The 22,466-nt window shown below is 45.8% G+C and overlaps 1 long non-coding RNA gene across 1 annotated transcript in view; it reads left to right on the top strand.

The window, feature by feature from the left end:
• The window catches only part of LOC311579830, a 43,685-nt gene extending 21,843 nt beyond the window's left edge, over nucleotides 1-21,842 (top strand). The window contains exon 3 of the long non-coding RNA XR_014773261.1: nucleotides 19,990-21,842. This is a non-coding gene — a long non-coding RNA (uncharacterized lncRNA). The remainder of the gene's footprint in view (nucleotides 1-19,989) is intronic.
• The last annotated feature ends 624 nt before the right edge of the window (nucleotides 21,843-22,466 follow it).

Genomic DNA, 22,466 nt, shown 5'->3' with positions numbered 1-22,466 from the left:
GGTGGAATCTGTGTTTTTAACACTGTGCACGTGTGATTCTAGTGAGCAGCTACGACTAGGACTTACAAACCTGGTACATCATTCCACAACTTGGCTCTTTTGTTTGTGCGTGCGTGTGTGCTCATGTGTGTGTGTCTCCTCATTGTACAGCACATGTGGAAGCCAGAGGGTGACGTCAGGCATCTTCCTCTGTTAGATCACATACTATCTTTAGATTTTTTAAATTGATCTGATTTGTTTTTTTATTCTATTTTATTATAATTTATTCAATTACATCCTGATTGTAATCCCCTCACCCCTATCTTCCTGTTCCCACCCTCCCTCCCTCTTCTGCCCTATTCCCCTCCACTAGACCCCTGAAGGTGGCATCCTCCTCCCCCACCATCTGACTTCAGCTATCAGATCTCACCTGGATAGCCTGCATCCCTTTCCCGAAGATTTATTTTTACAGCCCAGCTCTGGGAGGCAGAGGCAGGCAGATCTCTGTGAGCTCAAGACCAGCCTGGTCTACAAAGTGAGTCCAGGACAGCCAGGGCTATTACACAGACAAACCCTGTCTTTAAAAGCAAAACAAAATAAAATTACTTTTATTTTTAGTATGTGCATGTCCTAATGAGTGAATGCTGTGTGCACGCTTGAGTACCCAGAGGTCGGACGAGAGCGTCGGACCCCCCAAGAAAGCACGTGCTGTTAACTTTTGAGCCATCTCCCCAGGCTTCTCCACCTTAGTTTCTGAGACAGGGTCTCACTAAACCTGGAACTCACTGTTTTAGCTAAACTGCCTGACCAGAAAGTCCCCAGTGTCCCCTTGTCTCTGAGTGCCCAGGGACTGGGGTCACAGGCCCGTCCTGGGTACTGGGGAGCTGAACCTATGTTTGCACAACAAGCAAATTTACCCACAGAGCCGTGTGGCTAGCCACACAACCTGGCTGTCAGAAGTGAAAAAGCAAGATCAGAAGAGGCTTAAGCAATGCCACAAGTTGATGAGATCTGTTCAAAGCCCAAGCATGTATTAGGCAAACATTGAGCTCCCACTGTGTCCCAGGCAGTAAGCTAGACACACAAGGAATGACAGCGCTGCTCCTGCTTGAGGGGACTTACTGTTCATGGACCTGAGAGAAAAAGGGGAGGGGGGAGGAGGAAGAAAGAAAAGGAAGGGAGGAGGAAGGGGAGGAGGAAGAAGAAGAAGGGAAATCTTGTAATTTAAATTTTAATAATGAGAAGTACTATAAAGTCCAAACAAGCGAGTCCCAGGCAGCAGAATACAGACCGTGCAACTGAACCATACACTCTAGCCAGGTTAAGTCGGCTTGTGAGTGACGGAAACCATTTCCTGTGCCTAGGTGTCTAGATCAGGGTTAGGGAAAGGCTGAGGTCCGTCTCCCAGGAGAAAAAGGGAGGGTGGTCTCACGGCAGAGGCGTGGCAAACATGAGAATGACAGAGACTGCGTGGTGGCAGGGTTTGGCTGAAGGGATGTCTCTGAGAGGGACGATGGAAGAAAAGGAAGAATGGACAGGAGGAGACGTCCTTCACTTCACGGACTCCCCCCTCCCACACACACACCTCCTTCTGCTTAGGAATCAGCTCCTTAAGGTCGGCCCCTTCTCTCTCAGAGTCCTTCCCGAAGGACTGACTCAGAGCGCAAGCAACGTAAATACTCGTCTCTTCTGTCGAACACTGTAAGACGTGTGTTTTCCACAAGGTATTCAAGTCTGTCTTTATCCACCCAGCGCACACATACCTAGTATACCTTTTAGGGTTTACACAGAGGCTCTGCAGCTTTCTCAGGCCGGAAGGGATTTTCAGTAGCCAGCCCCTTCCGCCTCTCATTCTTTTCCTTTGTGCAGGTTCAAGCTGGCCAGTCTTGAGAGAGGGTGCGGCTGGACCCGGCCTGCCAGGAAAAGACAGTCCTCTCGCGCGCGCGCGCGCGCGCGCGTACAGCCTGCCCAGGTGCCTGAGCCTCGGCTTCTGTGAGCAGGGAGTCCTCTTGATCAAGACTGTTGCCTGTCCAGACACTTGGGCTGGAGTGAGGGCTTCCTTCTACAGGAACTTATTCCTAATACCTGCCCCTGTGCTTCCTGCCAGCGTGTTGTTATTGCTCATAGCTGCCTCAAGTTAGTTTTTCACGTAGATAACGAGTACATTAGTGAATGACCACTACCTCAAATTTTTATTTTCTATTTGGGTCTACCTAAGATTGTGTAGTAGCCGGGCGTGGTGGTGCACACCTTTAATCCCAGCACTCGGGAGGCAGAGGCAGGAGGATCGCTGTGAGTTTGAGGCCAGCCTGGTCTACAAAGCGAGTCCAGGACAGCCAGGACTACAAGAAAAACTGTGTCTTTAAAAAAAAAAAAAAAAAAAAAAAAAAAAAAAAAGATTGTGTAGTAAATTGAGCTGGAAAGATGGCCCAGCAGTTAAAAGCATGTACTGCTCATGTAGAAGGTCCACGTTTGTTTCCCAGAAGCCATGGAGGCAGCTCACCAACCGCCTGTAACTCCAGCTACAGCCACAAATGCCCTCTACCTGCACTCATGTGTTTATCCTCGCATAGAGACACATAGACACACAATTAAAAACAAAATAAAGTTGTAGTAAATTGTGCTGGGCAACTAGTATAGGGCTTGAGGTATAGGTTAAGTTAGCTATGGAAAGAGATGACATCCTTGCCCCAGGGTGCTCTTTAGCTCCATGTCACAAGATGACACTTTCCGCACTGCCAGGCACTCTGTGGTTTGTAAGGTGCCCTGTGGGGAACCAGGTGGGTCACTACGGCTCTGGCTCTGGCTTTAGGATGCTCCAGTGTTCATGGTACAGACATCGCCCATCCTACCAGAGCAAGCACACCCTGCTCTGGCCACCTGGAAGTCCTAACTTCTGTGTAAACTTGTGCTGTTTCCCATGATTACCATGTGAAGCCTTGGCTGTCTTTAGGCTACCTCTCGCTGACCTTTTTTTCTGAGGGGAAGTGCTCCCCCTGGCTTTCCTCACAGCTCCATTTGCCAGAGACAGACATGGCCACGAGGGCTATATGCTGGCCCCGGCCTAGCCATGCCTATGTGACTCAGAAGCTCGTTACTCCAGGTCACGAATTCCCCAGGTGTGTGTGTGTACCGTCCCCACCACCTTTCTCGCTCTGCTTTCACTGTTTCTGAGTGCTGGGGGTTTACTGCACTGTAACATCCCCCTCAGTGTCTGGAAAGAATGCTAATACAATCATTTGTCCGGTGTCTTGCAGGCTACACAATGACATCACACATACAAACGTATTTTAGTCTCCTAAGAGTCCTGCAGAGTAAGGCTGAGCATTCCTTTTTTTTTTTTTTTTTTTCCCCAGCTAAGCCATGATAAATGACTTGTCTGTGATCACAGTCAGAAAACAAAACACTTGGGCCTTGAAGCTAGCTCCTGTTCTCAGTCCAGAGTTGTTACTGTGAAACCCTCTGGGGAACGCAAATTTCCTGGGCTAACTACCCATTAGAAGTCACGCCATTAGAAGAGCTGTTTGCCAGTGTGGTTGTTAGATGCTTCCAATACAGTTTTCCACAGCTCTAATTCTGCCAGTGGTTCTGTGGCTGGAATGTTCTAGCATCGCACCTTTGTATGGGTCATAGCTTTAACAACTGTACGTCCTGGCCCCATGTGGCTGCCCTTTTTCAAAGGTGTATATTTTTAACTTGTTATCACTTCCGGAGTGATACTGTGCACCCTGTGAATGGTCTGCCCGTTCATCGCTTCATACCAATCACCCAAAGAATAAAAGACCAACATCTGAATTGTACTTCACAACATCAAAGCTTTTCAAGCCAGCTGTGTTGGCATATGCCTCTAATCCCAGCTCTCAGGAGGTGGAGCCAGGAGCAACCGGAGCTCAAGGCTGTCCTTGTCAACATGGCAAGTTTGAGGTTGTCTGGGTTATTTGAGATCCTGTCCCCCCCCCAAAAAAGGAAAAAAAAACCCAACAACAACAACAGACTAACCAACAAACAAACCAACAAAGCATTCTGTAACATTCCTGGAGCTATACATATAAGGAAAATAATATTAACACTGCCGCTTTGCAGATGATGAGAAACTAGATCAGAGAGTGAGAAGCTTCTCAGGCTCACAGCACACTGGCTGTCAGGAGAATCTTCTGATTCCAAATCTTATGGTTTTTTTTTTTCAGGAATTCTAGATATGCATAATATCTATATAATAATGATAATTAGCATGTAACATTGTATCTTCATGTATAGATTAATTTAATTTTCAATAGTCCCTCTGGGCGAAATTGTTATTGCTAATTATCTTAACATTTAAAATTCTTGGCTGTATTATCACCATACCCTCAACCTTGGTGTTGTGTATCACTTTCCTCAAGATTGAAACATTTTATCCTTCAGGGAAGGCTTTAAGACAGACAGTGAACATCTCAGATAATTTCAGGAAGTCTCTGAACCTGACAGATTCACTAGGCCCCTCCCTCCCAAGAGTAAACAGTAAGACTGGGCAGTGGTGGCACACGCCTTTAATCCCAGCACTTAGGAGGCAGAGGCAGGAAGATCTCCCTGAGTTTGAGGCCAGCCTAGACTACAGAGCAAGTTCTAGGACAGCCAGAGCTGTTACACAGAGAAACCCTGTCTCCAAAAACCAAAAACAAAACAAAAAAAAAAAAAAAAAAAAAAGTAAACAATAAACCCGGGGACAGTGCCTCTCAGACCAGCTGAGCTACAAAGAAGACTCTGAAACCAGACTGGCTGCCTGGAAGACACAAGAACCCGCAGACTTGCCTGGAAGAGGTTTAGACTGACTAAACCACTTGGAAAGAACACTCCACAGCCGGTTGAGCTGCTCCAGTGTGTTCCAGGTTCCCAGCTTTTGTGAGCTGTCACGCATGCTAGGGTGGGCTTTGCTGATGCAGCTGCCTTTGAGTCATTGCTGCTCCCTTAAGTAACTCCTCACCCGTGGTCCTGTCAGGAACTCCAATAAAGCTCATTGGTTCATGAGCTTTGGTAATATACTTTGATTTGTTGTGAGCTCCCTGTCTGGGGCAAATAGATGTGTGTATTGCATCTTCCCAGGAAATGTCTTGTCACAGAACACTTGGGTGATATTACTGTCTTTACTCAGCAGATGGTTTGACTTATGTGTAAGAACTTCCACTCGTTATTGTGGCCGGAACCAGTCAGGATTTTCCTGGTTCCTGGAAATGCCAGAGTGGGTGCATTATATTTACAATTAGCTGAGCAATGACTAGAACAGATACGCTGACCTTGTGCTTTCTCATCAGAGTAGGTGACAAGGGTCACAGATGGGAAATGACCTCCCACAGAGCAAACCCGGCAGGTTCACACGTGGCACCAGAGACTTTAATTTGTGGCTAGTCTCACAGACTGGAAAATAGATTTTATATACTCTGTCTGAAAGGAACAATGGTCTAGCCTTGCCTGTGAGCCCTGAGCACTCACAGATACCAGTCATTAAAGAGTGATGCTACCACCAAATGCCAAGGAGATTGTTACAGGGCCTGGGCTAGTGGGTCAACAAGTGACTGAGGTCAGCTCCTATTGGATCAACAAATGACTGAGGTCAGCTCTGGTGCCTTTTTTTGACTGAATTCAAGTTGTCAAGGTCTCTAGTGGAAGGAAGCCAGCATTTCATGACTTGTTTTGTTTTGTTTGTTTGTCTAGGCAGGATGTCTCCATTATGTAGCTCTTACTGTCCTGAAACTGTTTCTAGACCAGGCTGGCCTCATATTCACAGAGAACAACCTGCCTCTGCCTCCCAAGTGCTGGGTTTCAGGGTGCGTGCCATCATTCCCTGCAGAATTTCCTAATGTCAATGAGGAAAAGGCTACCCGTGTATCAGCCCTTCATGTCTTCCTTTTCTGTATATTTTCTTATCTTCAGCGATTAAATGGAACCCCAAGAGGCACAATGAACAGTAGGCGTTGGTGGACCGCTGCATGATTTTATCTTACTCCCTCCTACCCCTTCCACCCCTGTTACTATGATAAAACACCCTTACAAAAGTAACTTCAGGGAGAAAGAATTTATTTTGCTCTCAATTGCAGGTATAGTTCATCATTTGATGAAGTCATGATAGCAGGGATTTGAAGTCACTAGTCACATCTACAGTCAAGAACAGAAATGTGCCAGATGTAGTATTGCACACCTTTAATCCCAGCGCTTGGGAGGCAGAGGCAGGCAGATCTCTGGGTTCCAGGCCAGCCTGGTTTACAGAGTGAGTTCCAGGACAGCCAGGGCTGCATAGTGAGACTCTGTCTTGAAAAAAATAAAAAATAAAGTAGAAACAGGATAAATGCTTGCAAGTTTATACTCTGCCTACTTTCTTCTCTCAACCTGAGGTGAGAGTCCCTAGCTAAGGAATGGTGCCACCCAGAGTGGGCAGGTCTTTCAAATTCAGTTAACGTAATCAAGACAATCCTGGACAAACATGCCCACAAGCCAACCTGATCCTGATAATCTTTCATGTAGACTCCCTTCTCAGGTGATTGGACATTGTGTCAAATCAGTAAAACCAGCCTCAGAAGATTTTATCCCTAAAACAGCAAGACCGCTGCAACTCTAGATTTCCCTGACTTTTGTCCCAGGTGACACCTACTGGTCAGGGCCACTCATTGCCACTAGGATGGTGCTGAACAAACTGCTGGGATATAGGCTTGATTTTTATTTATTTATTTATTTATTTTACCTTTTTCAATGATGAACACTCTAGGAGGTATAGCGTAGCAGAGAGAGCGTTTATAGTCTCTGAAGACAATCTGTCAACCGAGTGGTTTTTCAGCTGTCATTAAGACCCAGTGAGGCTATGAAAACTCTTGGCAGAAGCAGCGTGAATGCAAGACTGTCAGAAATGAGGACAGATTCAAGGATGCTAGTGTTTCGCACTAGGCTGGCATGCTCTCTAACCCATGGTGACTGTCCCCTTCATCCTGTGTGGCGTGTCGGCCTCTCCAGACTGATTCTGCTCAGAAGGTGACCCATTAGGGGCTGACTTGCTCTCTGACTTCCGATGCAGTGTTAGGGGAAATTGAAAGAATACTATTGTTGTTAAATTACCAGTACGTCTAATAATGTTTATTATTTGGCCTATAATTATTATTACGGCAGTATTTTCTAACCCATTTTCAATCAGTCAAGACACAGACACTCGTTATATTTTAAAATAGCCTTAGTTAACCTGGGGCAGGGCAGACATCAATCCTCTAAACTATTTCCCATAGAGGGGCAGGCATGGGATCCCTGCCCCAATCCCGGCCATCTGCTTCTAATAATTTCTATCAAGCTACCTCCCATCCATAATCCCATATACTTGCTAATGTTCTTCATCTGGGCCAAATCCTCCATCCACGCCAGCCATGTGCTTCTCCTCCACCTAACCCATGGCGCCCTTCCTTCTTCCTCTCCTCCTCCAGTCTCTCTTCTTTCCCAAGATTCTCTCTGTCTCCCCACGCCCGGGAACCTTAGACCTGCCTATCTCATTTGCCCTGCCCAGATGTGACAGGCCTTTTATTAATTAGCATCAAAATACATCAGACCAACATAATGTGGGGTTTTTTTCCCCTCTCTCAGCTTCCTGCCTCCTGCCCAGCTTTTTCCAAGGATTGCATGTAAGCCACAGCTATGGCTGCTCCCAGGTTCCATCAATGACTCCCTATATTGCTTTTCTTATTGCTGTAGTAAAAATACCAGAAAACAAGCAAAGGACCTTAAGAAAGGATTTATTTTGGCTCAAAGCTTGTGGATGAGGCCCCTCATTTCCAGGGAACACAGATGTACAGGCCTGAGGCAGCTGGCCACATGGCGTCTGCACTCAGCAAGCAGAGAGCAGTGGGTGCTGATGCTCTGCTCCTCCAGGACCACAGCCTTTGGAAGGGTGCTGCCTGACCCTTCCTCCAAAGCCCCCCATAGGCATGCCTAGAGGGCTGTGTCTTTGGCGATAGTGGAACGTGTCAGGTAAGCAGTATCAACCGTCATACACGTACTCCCGTCCTGTTCATGGGGCTGACAGCAGCCCCCAGCAGTGGCTAACCATCGGCACTTCTTGGCTTTTCCAAAGGTGCCTCACAGAGTACTGTCAGTTAGCTCTTGGTAGACTTATCTAATTTTTAGTGTATGATACTTTGCAAATCTCCAGCCTCCCCCTGGCCACTTCCAGGGCTTTCCTGAGACCCTTGTGCCCTTCTGTGAATGTGGCAGCTCTGAGGGGAAAGGTTTCCCCAGCGCAGGTGTTGCAGTTCCAAAGGGAAAGGTACCGTGGCGGGTGGGAGCCGAGGACTACCACAAAGCCACACTGCACAACAAGCGCACACAAGACACTTCTTAGGGGAGACACAGGAGAGCAGCTGCTTCTGCTTGAGAGAGAAATAGCCAAGAACTGCGCAGGAGGCGGGCTTTATATAGGGTTTCTTGTTGGGGGTGGGGGTGGGGGCGGGGCAGGGGCGTGGCTTTTCAGGGTAGCCTGGATTGGTGGAGTTTTGTGGCCTGATGGGACAAGCTCAGGGATTGGTGGGTTATCAAAACCCGGAAGCTTTGCTCTACACGTTCCTTTTGTCTGGTCATCTTTCTACAAATTCAAAGCCTGCCGTTCCCCCTTTCTAGTCATTTAGCATTCGCCCAAGTCATCATAATTAATCTACAAGAAAGCCACATACCCTAAGGCAAGATTTATTTGGCCTTAAAAGAAAAACCTCAAAATATCCCCATTAGCAAACAATTGTTAGATCCAGCTTTCAAGTTTTCAGCCTGGCAATGGTGGCTCATGCCTTTAATCCCAACTTTTGAGGCAGAGGCAGGTGGATCTCTGAGTTTGAGGCCAGCCTGCTCTACAGAGTGAGTTCCAGGACAGCCAAGGCTATGTAGAGAAACCCTTGGGTGGTGGCAGGGACAAAAAAACAAAATAAAGTGAATTTCATCCAAATAAGTATAAAGTGAATTTCATCCAAATAAGTATAAACCAAATCGAAGCAATGGATCTAAGATAGCTTTGTGTGGTAGGCCCCACTACTCAATTTAATCGCCTTCAAAACACAGTTGCCTCCCAAACATCTAGGGATCCCTTAAAAATATGGTGATAGGGCTGGGGGCGGGGTTTAGCATGATATAACATGCATGTAGCATGTGTGCGGCCATGGGTTCAAATTCCAACATCAAAATATGAAAGAAATAACATGGAGCTGAGCTTTTTGCGCCAGCAAGAGTTACCTGGATTCTTTAAACTTCAGTCTTAGTGAGCTTGTAAATAGCAGAATAAAAGGAGAGCTGGGGAGTTGGGGAGATGGCTCAGTGGGTGTGGTTCTCAACACTGACCCTGACAACCTGTGTGTGATCCCTGGGAACCACCTTTTGGGGAGAGAGAACCAACTCCCATAAGTTGTCCCCTGACCTCAGCAGGTGTGCTGTGGCACATGCACCTCTCCACACACACATACAACACACATAAGTAACATAAAATAAAATAGTAAGTAAACGTAACAGTTCTTAAAAAGATAGAGCAAACTGTTGCTGGAGTAAAGTCTGTGATGGAAGATGCCAACCAAGTTGGGATTCTTTCTCAGACTCTATCTAGATGGGAAAGTATTTTTCTGATCTAAAGGATGCAAAAAAAGAAAAAGAAAAAACAGGAAAAAGAAAGGAGAGTGGATGAGCTGCATGTCCCACCCCCATTTCCAGAACAATTGGGGTGTCACAAGATAGACAAAGCAAACACTTACTTATCAGATCTTCACTGGCTTTACCTGCCATTCTAGAAGGGGAAACATGCCTGTCTTGGTTGTGTCTCTTCTATTGCTGCAAAGAGACACCATGACCAAGGCAACTAATAAAAGCATTTTATGGAAGGCTTCCTTACAGTTTCAGAGGGTTAGTCCAATGTCATCACGGCAGGGAGCACGGCAGCAGCAGGCAGACACTGCAGCAGTAACTGAAAACCCACATCTGGTCCATGGCACAAGACAGCAACGCTAGGTCTGGGGTGGGCTCATAAAACCTCACCGCCCAGCCAGGCATGGTGGCACATGCCTTTCTCGGAGGCAGAGGCAGGCAGATCTCTTCGAGTTTGAGGCCAGCCTACTCTACAAAGTGAGTTCCTGGACAGCCAAGGTTACCCAGAGAGACCCTGTCTCGAAAAACAGCAGCAACAACAAAAACTCAATGCCTACCGCACCCCATGACACGCCTCTTGCAGTAGCTCCTAATCCTTCCTGAGCAGCCCAACAACTGGCAGCCAAACATTTACACACACGATTGTGTGTGTGTGTGTGTGTGTGTGTGTGTGTGTGCGCGTGTGCGTGTGTGTGTGTGTGTGTGTGTGTGTGCGCGTGTCCCATTCAATCCACCACAGCAGCTTCCTATAAAATAAATGTTCCAGAGAGCTGAGCAGAGTGGGTTGGCTTTGTAGACAGAGAGGGCAAAGAAGCAGAAATAGAGAGCAAAGGGTAGCTTGGTAATTTCAAAGTTGATTTCCTCATGTGGGCAGGGTCACAGAACAATGATTGAAAAAAGAAAAGAAAAGAAAAAGTTAATACCAGTTTATGATTGTGACCAAACCTTCATTGTCATGTCAGTTGAAACATCTGCATGGAAAATACAGTGACTTCTCTCGCTCATGATTTCTCAGAAGGTCAGAAGCCAATTTATTTTTTGGTTTGGTGATCTGGAACTTTAGCATGACAGACACTACTTTGGTTTTTAGTTCGATCTGCCAGTGCCCGGTTCCAGAGCTTGCTCTAAACTAATAAGTGTCCTAGAATATTTTGTTTCACAGGAGCTAACATAACCCCTGTCATGGCCAGTTGGGGCTATGTCTCAGTGATAGAGAACTTTCCTGTCATGTACAAACTCCTGGACAGGATCCCCCAGCACTGCCTAAAATATCAACATCTGGAATTCCTCACCATGAGCTCATTGGAGGAGTCGCAGGCTCACTGTGTTATTTGCAATTCTTCACGCTCAGACAATAGCACAGCAAGTGCTTCTGGGCCAACAGTAGGCACAGGATTCCAACAGAAGTAAACACTTGCAGACATGTCCACCAGGGCTGGCCTGGCGGGTAACTTGCAGAAAGATTACCATATGTGAGTTTGTTCCAGATGCACACTGAGCTCCAAACACAAGAAATCAAATCAAAGCCATGTGTTGACGTGTCTTAGGAAATTTCCAAGCATCAAAGGGAGCAAAAAGGGCCAGGCAAGGAGTGTCTACACAAGACAGGAACAACCCACCCAGGAAGTCCGGAAGACGGGATTACAGTACAGGCCAAATGCGGAACTGAGGAGCAGGGTGACTGGAGGCCACTCAGGGACTCGCCAGTGCTAGTGCTGTTTGAGAAATGCATAGACAGGGAAATGGGCCAGACCTGTGTTGCTCTCCCCTAATCCAGCACTCTGGAGACTGAGGCAAGAAGATAGAGGATTCTAGGCCGTTCTGAGCTAAATATAGCAAGACCTCATCTCAAAAAACAACAACAACAACAACAACAAACACACAAACAAAAAACCAAAACCTTGAAGGCAATCAATACAATACTAGAAATTGAACAAATGGCTACTAAAGCAAAAGAGAGGAAAATGGATGGTGGTCTCAGAGAGGAGAGAGAAGGAATTCTGACAGGACAGACCTGCAAGGAATGTCCCAACCGTACCATTCAGTGCTTCAGACAAGTCTAGACCATGAAAGCAGAGACCTGGTCCGCCCTCAGATGGCCATGTGTCTGGAGAGATGGACGCACATGGGGTTGCAGTCCCCTAGGAGGCCTGAACTGAGACGCAGAGCGCTCAGGGACCAGCAGCTGCGAGAGCTAAGGCTACATAGAAGATCTGCTCCCCCACGCTGTTTGCACACTTCCAGTTCTGCGTGCCACAGTCTGTTTTCTACCCCTTACACCGCAAAGCAGTATTTCTCTCTGATTTAAAAATAATGCATGTCAAACACAGAACATCTCACTTATTCAGAAAGCACAAACATTGGTTTTGGTTTTGGGAGACGGAGCTTCTCTGTGTAGCTCTGGCTGTCCTGGACTTGCTTTGTAGACCAGGCTGGCCTCGAACTCACAGCAGTTTGTCTGCCTCTGCCTCCCAAGTGCTGGGATTAAAGGTGTGCGCCACCATGCCTGGCTAGGAGAGTTTTTAAAATTGTTGCTGTGTCCCAGGAATCACTCAAAGGCAGGTGCTCAGGGATGCTAAGGAAGTGCTCTTCCCTCCGTACGTCCACATCCTGTCACGGTGCTTCGTGCTACAGAGCACTACCTGTGCACTCACGGATGCTGGAAACGCTTTCCATGGAACTTTGTGCGCAGACACACCGTGAAGGAAACTCCTGCCGCCATTTTAATACCTCTCAAGGTACAGAAACCGGTGGGTAGAAATGCACAAAAACAGAACAGCAAACAACAGAGAAAAATCTTCGGCCATCACAGCAAAACTTGAGGCTTTAGACCAAAAGATCAAGCTGACAAACACAGGTGTCATGTTCAAAGAACACAAGGTAAGCTTTATGTATGCAGTCTTTGAAAACGTATCTAGTTGAATGTCCCCTCTCCTGTCCAGTTAAGTAATGGTTCAGGCCAAGGCATCTGTGGCCCGTCTGTCATGTCTGATGTGTTTATTTGTCATGGGACACCTTTGCTACTCAAAGATGTGACTGTCAGTAATCCTGGTGTCCTGATTGCATCATAGAGGTGTCTGTACCTGCTGCTCTGGGTTCCTTCGGGCACAGGCAAATGACTTTATGCAGATTAGGCAGCACGTAGTACATGCATATTAATGTGCCCCAATGGGATACTGTAGAGGCAGACGGCAAGCTGGATCCAGACCTTAGCTCTCCTGTCTTTTCCTTCTCTTCTTTATACTGAACGATTGGATGAAAGTTTCAAAACCACACAAAGCTTCAACGCCTACAACCACTTAGCAAGTTTTGAGAATCCCATCAGCACATGCGCATGTGTCTCCGGCTGCCCACTCAAGAAGGATCTAGAAGTTGGTCCCAGTCTCACAGATTCCTTCCTGCTGCTCTGTGTCACCTTTCTTTATGCCTTTGTGTGCTTGAGCCTGTCAGCATCGACTCTGGTCTTCTTTAATCTTTACTCTCTTATTTCCTGTTCTGGCTGACTGCCTAGAACAACTCCTCAAAAACACAATACTTACCAAAAATCTTTCCAGTTTAAGTGCATGTAAGTCATAACGTTTTCAAACTTAAATTCCTCCCACCATGCGTCACAGCTCATTTTCATCTAATTAGCACTGTTGCACTATCAAAACATTTCTGTCTTTCTCTTACTAATATAACTCATAGTTGATTTTCAGTCTATGTTTTCTTTTACGATGTTCCCGCCTGGCACTGGGCGTGGTGGCACATGCTTTAATCTCAGCACTCGGGAGGCAGAGGCAGGCGGATCATTGTGAGTTCGAGTGACATAGAAACCTGTCTCAAAAAAATAAAACAAAAAACAAAACAAAACAAGGAAAGAAGATGTCCCTGCCTGTGTTTCCTATTACTGAAAAATTATCTCCTAGCCACACCCTGCTTCGGACTTCAGGACATCACCAGGGGTCTGAAATAATAACTAAATACCTTTAATCTTCCGCATCCTCAGTAACCTTTCAAAATGTTATGTAATCAGATAATTTGCCTTTATTCTTTTGGGTTTTTGTTTGCATAACAACCCATAAAGCAGAGCTAGCCCTGGGCTTTTGTTTCTGCTGAGTTAGAGTTACTTGGTTTGTTCAGTTTCAGTTCTTATTACCACTACAATTTTAATTTTTGTACAATCACCTACTCATTATAGTCTCATGAAAAAAGGCATGTCAGTGATATCTAATTTTTGGTTTGGTTTGGTTTGGTTGTTTTTTGTTTTTTTTGTTTGTTTGTTTTTTGTTTTGTTTTAGTTTTGTTTTGGGGTTTTTTTTGGTTCTGTTTTTGGTTTTTGTTTTGTTTTGTTGATTTTGTTTTTTTGTTTTTGTTTTTTTTTTTTGTTTTTTGTTTTTGGTTTTCCAAGACAGGGTTTCTCTGTGTAGCCCAAGCTGTCCTAAGTGATATCTAATTTTGTTTTTGTTTTTGTTTTTTTTGTTTTTTTGTTTTCCGAGACAGGGCTTCCCTGTGTAGCCCAGGCTGTCCTGGGCTATATCTAATTTTATTCTGCTAGATGATGTGCTTTTTTTAAGACAGTATTTGGCAGACCTTGAAGAACAAAATGAAAGCTTGCCCTAAAATGTTTGACACTTAAATAGTCAAGATACATTCACTGGTCTAGAGACCACTTGGTGGGTAGAGGTCTCAGCATGCATGAAGCCCAACACCTTATAAACCCACACTAGGGAGGCTGGAGGCTGGAGGGTCAAGAGTTCAAAGTCAGCCGGGCACACTGGCGCACGCCTTTAATCCCAGCAACTGGGAAGCAGAGGCAGGTGAGTCTCTGTGACAGCCAAGGTTACACAGAGAGACCCTGTCTCAAAAAAAAAAAAATCCAAAGTCATCTTTGGATACAAAGAGAGGTTGAGGCTAGCCTGGGCTACACGAAATCTTGTTTGAAAAGGAACAACCAAGATTGTACTACTTTTCAATATGCCAAGAAGCTTTAGTGCTCTAGTGCAGGGGCTGATGGGAGGCTATCTGTACCTTTTCCTCAAAGGGCTTCAGAAGCTCTTTAAAATCAACTTCCCAGTGATGAGCAGAGAAGAATTTCCTAAGGGTTCCTTAAAAGTACATGGGGACTTTTTTTCTGACTTTCTAGGGGGCATAAAGACATATTTAGATTTAACTTTTAGCCAGGCTATATACCTGCAATCTAGAAAATTGTATTTCCTTTATTCTTTTCTCTTTGGGGATTAAAAAGTAATAATAATAATTATTATCATCCTCATTAGTAGTATTACTATTAGGGTACGTGTGTGTGCATGCACACAGGATGTGTGTATAGGGTGTGTGTGCATGCACACAGGGTGTGTGTATGGGGTGTGTGTACATGCACACAGGGTGTGTGTATGGGGTGTGTGTATGCATGTGTGCATGCACACAGGGTGTGTGTATGGGGTGTGTGTATGCATGTGTGCATGCACACAGGGTGTGTGTATGGGGTGTGTGTATGCATGTGTGCATGCACACAGGGTGTGTGTATGGGGTGTGTGTGCATGCACACAGGGTGTGTGTATGGGGTGTGTGCATGCACACAGGGTGTGTGTATGGGGTGGAGAGTGGGGGTATCATGGTGCAGATGTGGAGGTCTGAGGGCAACTGTGGGGAGTCAGTTCTCTCCTTCCACCGTATGTGAGTTCTGGGGATAAACCCAACTTGTTAGATTTCTGCATCGAGAGCTTTTTCCTGCTGAGTCATCTAGTTAGGCCCATTTTTGTTTTGTTTTGTTTTGGTTTGGTTTGGTTTGGTTTGGTTTTCTGGCACAGAGTCTTACTGGGTAGAACTGGCTGGCCTGGTATTGGCTATGTAGATAGACCAGGCTGGCCTCAAACTCAAGGCCATCTTGGTGTCTCAGCCCTCAAGGGGTGGACTTTCAGGTGTATGTGCCACCAGGCCTCTCCTGCAAGCTCAATCTTCGGAGTCTGTGAGTGGCATCTTCCTGATTTTTCTCCTAGTTTCTATTTTGCTCTTCTTCCTAATTTTTCATTTCTATTATTTCCAACTTCTCTTTCCTTTTCTCAACTTTCTTTTTATTAAGATTATTCTGCCGTGACACATGCCTTTAGTCCCAGCACTAGAGAGGCAGAGGCAGAGGCAGGCAGATCATTGTGAGTTTTACAGCCTGGTCATCAAAGCAAGTCCAGGGCAGTCAAAGCTACACAGAGAAACCTTGTCTGGAAAAACAAACAAACAAAAAGATTATTCTGGCCCTGCCAGATCTGTTGGTTCCTTCGTATAATGTGGCAAGTATGTTCTATCAGGAAGCTATTTACAATAACAATCTTATACAGTGGTATATATGACACATATATGTAATATACATACATATACGTGCTGTATACACATATACATGCTGATGAGGAAATTTAAGTTTTCAAGTAAAAAATGTAGATGCTCAGTCAGTAAATTGCTTACAGCCAAGCACAGAAACCTGAGTTCAGACCCATGGCACCCACATTAAAAGCTGGGTGCAAGATGGGAGGTGGTGGCCATGCCTTTAATCCCAGCACTAGAGAGGCAGAGACAGACAGCTCAGGGATTTTGGCCAGTGTAGATCAGCGAGAGACGCTGTCTCAAAAAATAAGAAGGAAAGGCACTGAGAAAAACACCCAACACCAATTTCTGGCCACACACACGCGCGCGCGTGCACACACACACACACACACTCACACACACACCCCATAAAATGACGCTGCAAGTAGGCGCACATTAGTGTCAGCAGTCCCTCCGGACACTGTTGTCTTATAGAAGGCATTCCAGCTGTTGTCGCCTTTATGCCATGCTCCACCTGTTCAGGTCACGGACCCCACTCCTGAAACAGTTCAGTATAATGAAAACGTAAGGTGTTGAAGATAGTAACCTATTAGAGCGACACTCCAGAGACTTCTGTGCAGTGGAGAGACCACTTCAGGTCCCATCCAGCCTTGAAACTTGTTTCTGTGCCTGTTTGTGGCCGCCAACTAAACCGTCCCATGGATAGCAACCCCAAGCTACAGATGGGAAGTTCTGGGTGAGCCCACAAAGGCAAGACCCATCGGAACAGCAGGGCATCGACAGGTGTTCCAAACCTCAGACAGGCACTAGGTTCACTCCTTCACTGAAAAACCTTTCTGGAGGCCACCAGGACTGCTGTCTTGTTTGCTCATTAAAGGGTTGCTTACATCATGGAATCTTCTTAGAAATAGTCCACGGGACTACTACGGTACAGTTTAGTGGGAGAGCACCTGCCCGGTATCCTCTAAGCCCCGCCCCCCATCCCGTCCTCCCCCTCCCCTTGCCCCGCCCCCCATGTCCATCCTGTCTTAGTTACTTCTGTGCCCCTGTGATAAAAACATCATAACCAAAAGCAACTCATGCAAGGAAGAATTTATTTTGGCTTACAGTTTTAGAGGGATGAAAGTACGTTGTGGTAGAGGAAATGTGGTGGCAGGAACAGGAAGCCGAAAGCTCACATCCTCAAACACAGGAAGTAAGCAGAGAGAGCAAACAAAAAGCTATGTCAGACTTTAAACTCTCAAAGCCCGCCTCCAGTGACTACGTCTTCCGACACCTCCTAACATAGCACCAGCAACAGAGGACCAACTACTCAAGCACCAGAGCCTATGAGAAACATTTCTTACTTAAACTATTACATATCCCCAGAGTCACAAAGGAGTTTTTTAAAACTCATAACAATTGTATATATTTTTGTTGTAATTATAGAAGTTTCCGGAGACTTCCAGTGGTGGGAATATGGATTGCAAACAATGCAATATTGTTATTTGAACATCTGAGAGACAAATCAGGTGTCTTATTCATAATTTCAACTTGACACAAGTTAAAGTCCTCTGAGAGGAGGGAACTCCAATTTAAAAAATACTTCCTTAAGATCAGGCTATAGGCAAGCCTTAGGGCATTTTCTTTCTTACCTTCTTTTTTTCTTTTCTTTTCTTTTTTCTTTTTGTTTTTTTTTGTTTTGTTTTGTTTTGTTTTTGTTTTTGGTTTGTTTTGTTTGTTTGTTTGGCATTAAAGGCATGTGCCACCGCCCGGCTTAGAAACAAAAACTTAAGACATCAAGAATGAGCTACACTTAAAAAAAAAAGAAAGAAAGAAAAGGAAAAGAATCAGGGTTGAGGGTTGTAGCTCAGTGGCAGCATGTCTACCTAGCATGTACAAGGCAGTGGCTTTGGTCTCCAGCAACCAAAACACGGACAAACCTTTTAGGAAGTGTTGGATATTTTCAGAAAGCATAAAACAGGTGAAATATATGTGGAAGCATTGCAACTTAAGAGTAAATATTGATTCATGTGGTAATACCATTTCCCAAGGGATCAACCTGAAAAAAAGTAGAATATGCCCACCATTCATAGACAAAAGTACTTTGTATTTTGTTTTTCTTAGAAGGGGAGATTGCTATAGCCAGGCGTGGTGGCGCACACCTTTAATCCCAGCACTCGGGAAGCAGAGGCAGGTGGATCGCTGTGAGTTCAGGCCAGCCTGGTCTACAAACAGAATCCAGGACAGTCAAAGCTACCCGTCTCAAAAAAAATAAAAAATAAAAATAAAAAGAAGAAGAGGGAGGAGGAGGAGGGATTACTTTTTATTACACACACACACACACACACACACACACACACACACACACACACACACGTTTCTTTGTTTGTTTTGAGATACGTTTTCACCCAGGCTAGGCTGGCCTTGAACTATTGATTTTCCTGCCTCCACGTCTCAAGTAGTAAGATTATGGTGTGCACCCATGCCTGTCCTACAAATGTGGTTTTAAATTTCCTCCAGCTGATTTATAAAATAAAAATCCATAGTCACTGAAATGATAAAGACAACATAGTTATGGGATGTCAAAATAATAATATCATTCTTTTTTTTAATTATATGTATGAGTGTTTTGCCTGAATATTAGTCTGTGCATCATGTGCGCACAGTGCATCGGATCCCTTTGAAATGGAATTACACTCAGTTGTTAGCTACCATGGGGGTGCTGGGAATTAAAGCTGAGTCCTCTGGAAAAACAGACAAGAATACTCTTACCTGCTGAGCCATCTCTCCAGCCTCCAAGATCATCCTCATTAGCAAATTCAATACTGGTTTTCAAGAAGATTGACAGTGCAAAGAGAAACGTACAATTGATTTATCCAAACCAACCACCGTAAATAGAAATATTTGCTTCTCTTTTACTTTATCTTCCTCAGACACGGGTCTCACTGTGTTGCCCAGGCTGACCTTGAACTCTGGGGCTCAAGAAATCACTTTGCTTCAGCCCCAAGCAGTGGAGCCCACTGGCTTGCACTGGAGGTGCTAGGAGCTGAATCGAGGGGCCCCCATCTTAGCAAGCACCTTTCAGCAGAGGCACGTCTCCAGACTCAATCCAGGGTTAACTACATCTTCTGCAAAAAACCCAAGTCAAAAGGAATGATACGCAAGGCCGTGCCTCTGACACCACTACATGAGCGGCAAGTTGCCAGCTGAAGCCACATGTAAGAAAAGCCAAGGTTGTTCCCCTGGGTGCTCATGTCACATTCTTCTCAACGTTCAACCTCTAATAATCACACAAAGTCTAGAAGGAAACAAATGAACATTACAGAGAGAGAGAGTCCGTCTATCTCTTGATCTTATAATTCTCTTTAAACCATAAAATCAGTTATCATAAGTTCTCTTTCAGCATTAAGAGCATGTACGGTTACTAGAAGGCTATGCTGCATTTACAACAGGCTCTTTTTCTTTTTAAGATTAGTCTATATGTTTATGTGTTGTGAGTGTTTTTCCTGCAGGTATCACAAGAGGCACTGGACCACCTAGACCTGGAGTTGTAGATGGTTATGAGCCACCATGTGGGTGCTGCGAGCCATACCCAGGTCCTCCCCAAGAACAGCCAGTGCTCTTAGCCACTGAGGCATCTCTCCAGCCCCTGCAATTGGCTCTTCAATCATTCATGGACTAGTGAGTGGAGAAGCTTGAAGGTCTACATCTTCAAACTTGACTTTCTGCTTGTCTTGGCTTTGCTGAGGCACACCAACATTAAGACATGTACACACACACACACACACACACACACACACACACACACACACTGGTTCAACGTGGACCAGATGAATGAATTACAAGCCATACAATATATGTCTCAGAAAAAGGAGGAGAGGGTTGGAGAGTTCCTTTCCCAGCTCCCACAGGGAGGCTCGCAACCATCTAAAATTCTACTTCCAGAAATGCCTTCTTCTAACCTCCGAGGGCTCTACATGCATACGATATACAGACATACGTGCAGGAAAAACACCCACCTCGAATCACCTCGGGTCAACCCCCCTCAAATGTCCCCTATTCTTCTTGTGGTGTCTAATTTAAATATTTACTTACTTACAGGATGTGCTGTGTGTGTCCACGCACCGTACATGTCGTCAGAAGACAGCTCATAGGAATCAGCTCTCCCCTTTCACAGCGTGGACTCCAGGCACTGAACTCAGATCATCAGCCATGGCGATAAGCACTTTTAACCCACTAAACCATCTTGCCAGCCCTGGTGTTCACACATTAAAGTAGATTTTACCCTTTCCCTTTAGCATGAAGAAGAATGAAAGTGCAGACTTTTTTTTTCCTGTAGCCTTTTGGAGTTAATGTTGGTGTTTGTCTTGGGGTACAGCTTAGTGGGAGGTAGCATGCTGGTGCCATGGGTGGGGGCAGAGGAGGGAAGGGAGAAAGGAAAGAGGAAGGGGTAGGAAGGGAAAAGGAAGGGGGGAGGGCAGGAGGAAGGGAGTAAGAAAGGAACGAAAAGGAAGGCATACATTTTTCAGAGTTTATTTTTTTTAAATATAAGGCTGGATATAGTGGTGCACACATTTAATCCCAGCACTCGGGAGGGAGAGGCAGGCAGATCACTGTGAGTTTGAGGCCAGCCTGGTCTACACAGTGAGTCCAGGACAGCCAAGGCTACACAGAGAAACCCTGCCTCAAAAAACAAAAACAAAAAACCCATTTTCATTTTCCCTGCCAACGGCGTGCTGTTTGCCTGCACTTGCAAGCTCTCTGCCATGCTATTTCTTCTGTATTTCCACATACACTTCTTGGTAGAGTTAATCATTTTGGAATCAGAACTGAGTTGAACACGAGCCTCTGGTGCTCATGGTTCCAACCACACTGGAGTCCCTGAGGGATTGCCAGTCAGCCTGTGGGCGACAGCAAACTCTCCACGCTACGCAACAGGCTGGCCTTGAGCCGATGCTGTGCCTAAGCCTCCCGTCACAGGTGTGTGCCACCGTGACTGGCTAGGTCGCTCCTCTTGAAATAGACACTGCTACTCAGAAGCTCCTCAACTTACCAATGGTGTTGTGAAGATGAACCGGGGCCTCTGGTGGCCAGCCACTGCACATTGACGTCCTTCTCCCTGCCCTAGGGGATCATCTGCCTTTCATTTCAGCCATACCACAGACATGGTTGGTCTCATGGGCACTCAGAATAAACATTACCTTTCTTAGCTCTTTTTTTTTTTTTAATAACAAACTCTGGCCCTGAGACTCTGTGCAGGCTGTTGGGAAGGGGTGTTTATATTTAGGTGTTGTCACCATTCAATACTGGTATTCTGTATGCTGTATGCTGTATGCTGTATGCTCTGAACTGTGTCATGAAAACCATATGCCGAGGGTGGAATAACAGGAAATAGCATGGATGTGCTGGTGGGATGACTCACTGGGCGAACATACCTGCCGTGCAGCCCTGATGAAGTGTCCTGAGTTCAAACTCTGGAACCCATTAAAAAAAAAGAAAAAAAGCTGACATCTTAGCACTTCTATCAGAGTTGGAGGCAGAGACAGGACAAGCGGCTACAAGCTTAACACACCCAGTACCTCAGCTGGAGTCACAAGAGACCATGCTCCAAGAATACGGCAGGGAAAGAACTAACTCTGACACCCTCATGCACACAGAATAACTAACTAGGTGATCAGTAACTTCAGGCTACCCCCTCCTAAGCACAATTGAAAGCTAAGGCCATTGTAGGCAAGCAAACAGAATGGGGCAGGAGCACAGCTCGAGGCCCTGGCTTCAGCCTCCAGCACAACAAAAACAACAGAACCAGAAACAGGAACCGCCCTGAGCTCTGGTGAGGGGACAGATCACCTAGGGACACGGTGATAGAAGGAACAGCATGAGTGAGCTCCTGGTGTTTTCTCTTTGCCTAATGTATCTTGGATTTGGAAGGGAACAAGCCAGCAACTTGGAAATGCCAACAGGCTAAGAAAAGAAAACGGCTCCAACAAAAGCCTTCTCCTGCCAGCCAAGGCCCTGAAAGGGGGCAGCCGAGCAGGAACAGAACACTTTCAGTTGAAAAAATGGCTCTGACTGTAGCCAAGCACCACAGAGAAGCTATGGCCCCCATCCCACGCTGCTAGAAAAGGCTGAAGGATCCTGCGTGTCTGCCCTCATTGGACTGTGAAGCCAATGTGAATAAAAAAGCACTCCCAGGGCGGTGTGAAAGAGGCCATGCAGGGAGCCGAGAATTCCATCCTTACCAGAGGGCATGGGCTGCTTCCCAGAAAGAGCAGAGGCCACACAGGCAGCCTGTGCCTCCATGTCACCCACCCCTATAATGGGACATCTTTTGCCCACTGGGCTTGTATTAAAGTAGGACTTTCTATGCCCAGAAGCTACCCCAAGCCCTGAGCTGTCAGTGGAAGCCACAGGGGCCACAGAACACCAACCACACTTCTGTCCCTCACAGTCAAAACCAGCTAAATTAGAAAAGCCTGGGGTTGCAACTTAGCCGCTCGGGACCTGCCGAGCAAGTGCAAGGCCCTGAGTTCATTTTTCAGCAGTGCAAAAATGGAAAATTCTCCCCTAACGTATAA

This window comes from Acomys minous (genome assembly GCF_964271855.1).
Source record: "Acomys minous genome assembly, chromosome: 12".
Taxonomy (NCBI): Eukaryota; Metazoa; Chordata; class Mammalia; order Rodentia; family Muridae; genus Acomys; species Acomys minous.
The sequence above is the reverse complement of the archived record's forward strand: the minus strand, read 5'-3'. Positions and strand labels throughout refer to the sequence as shown.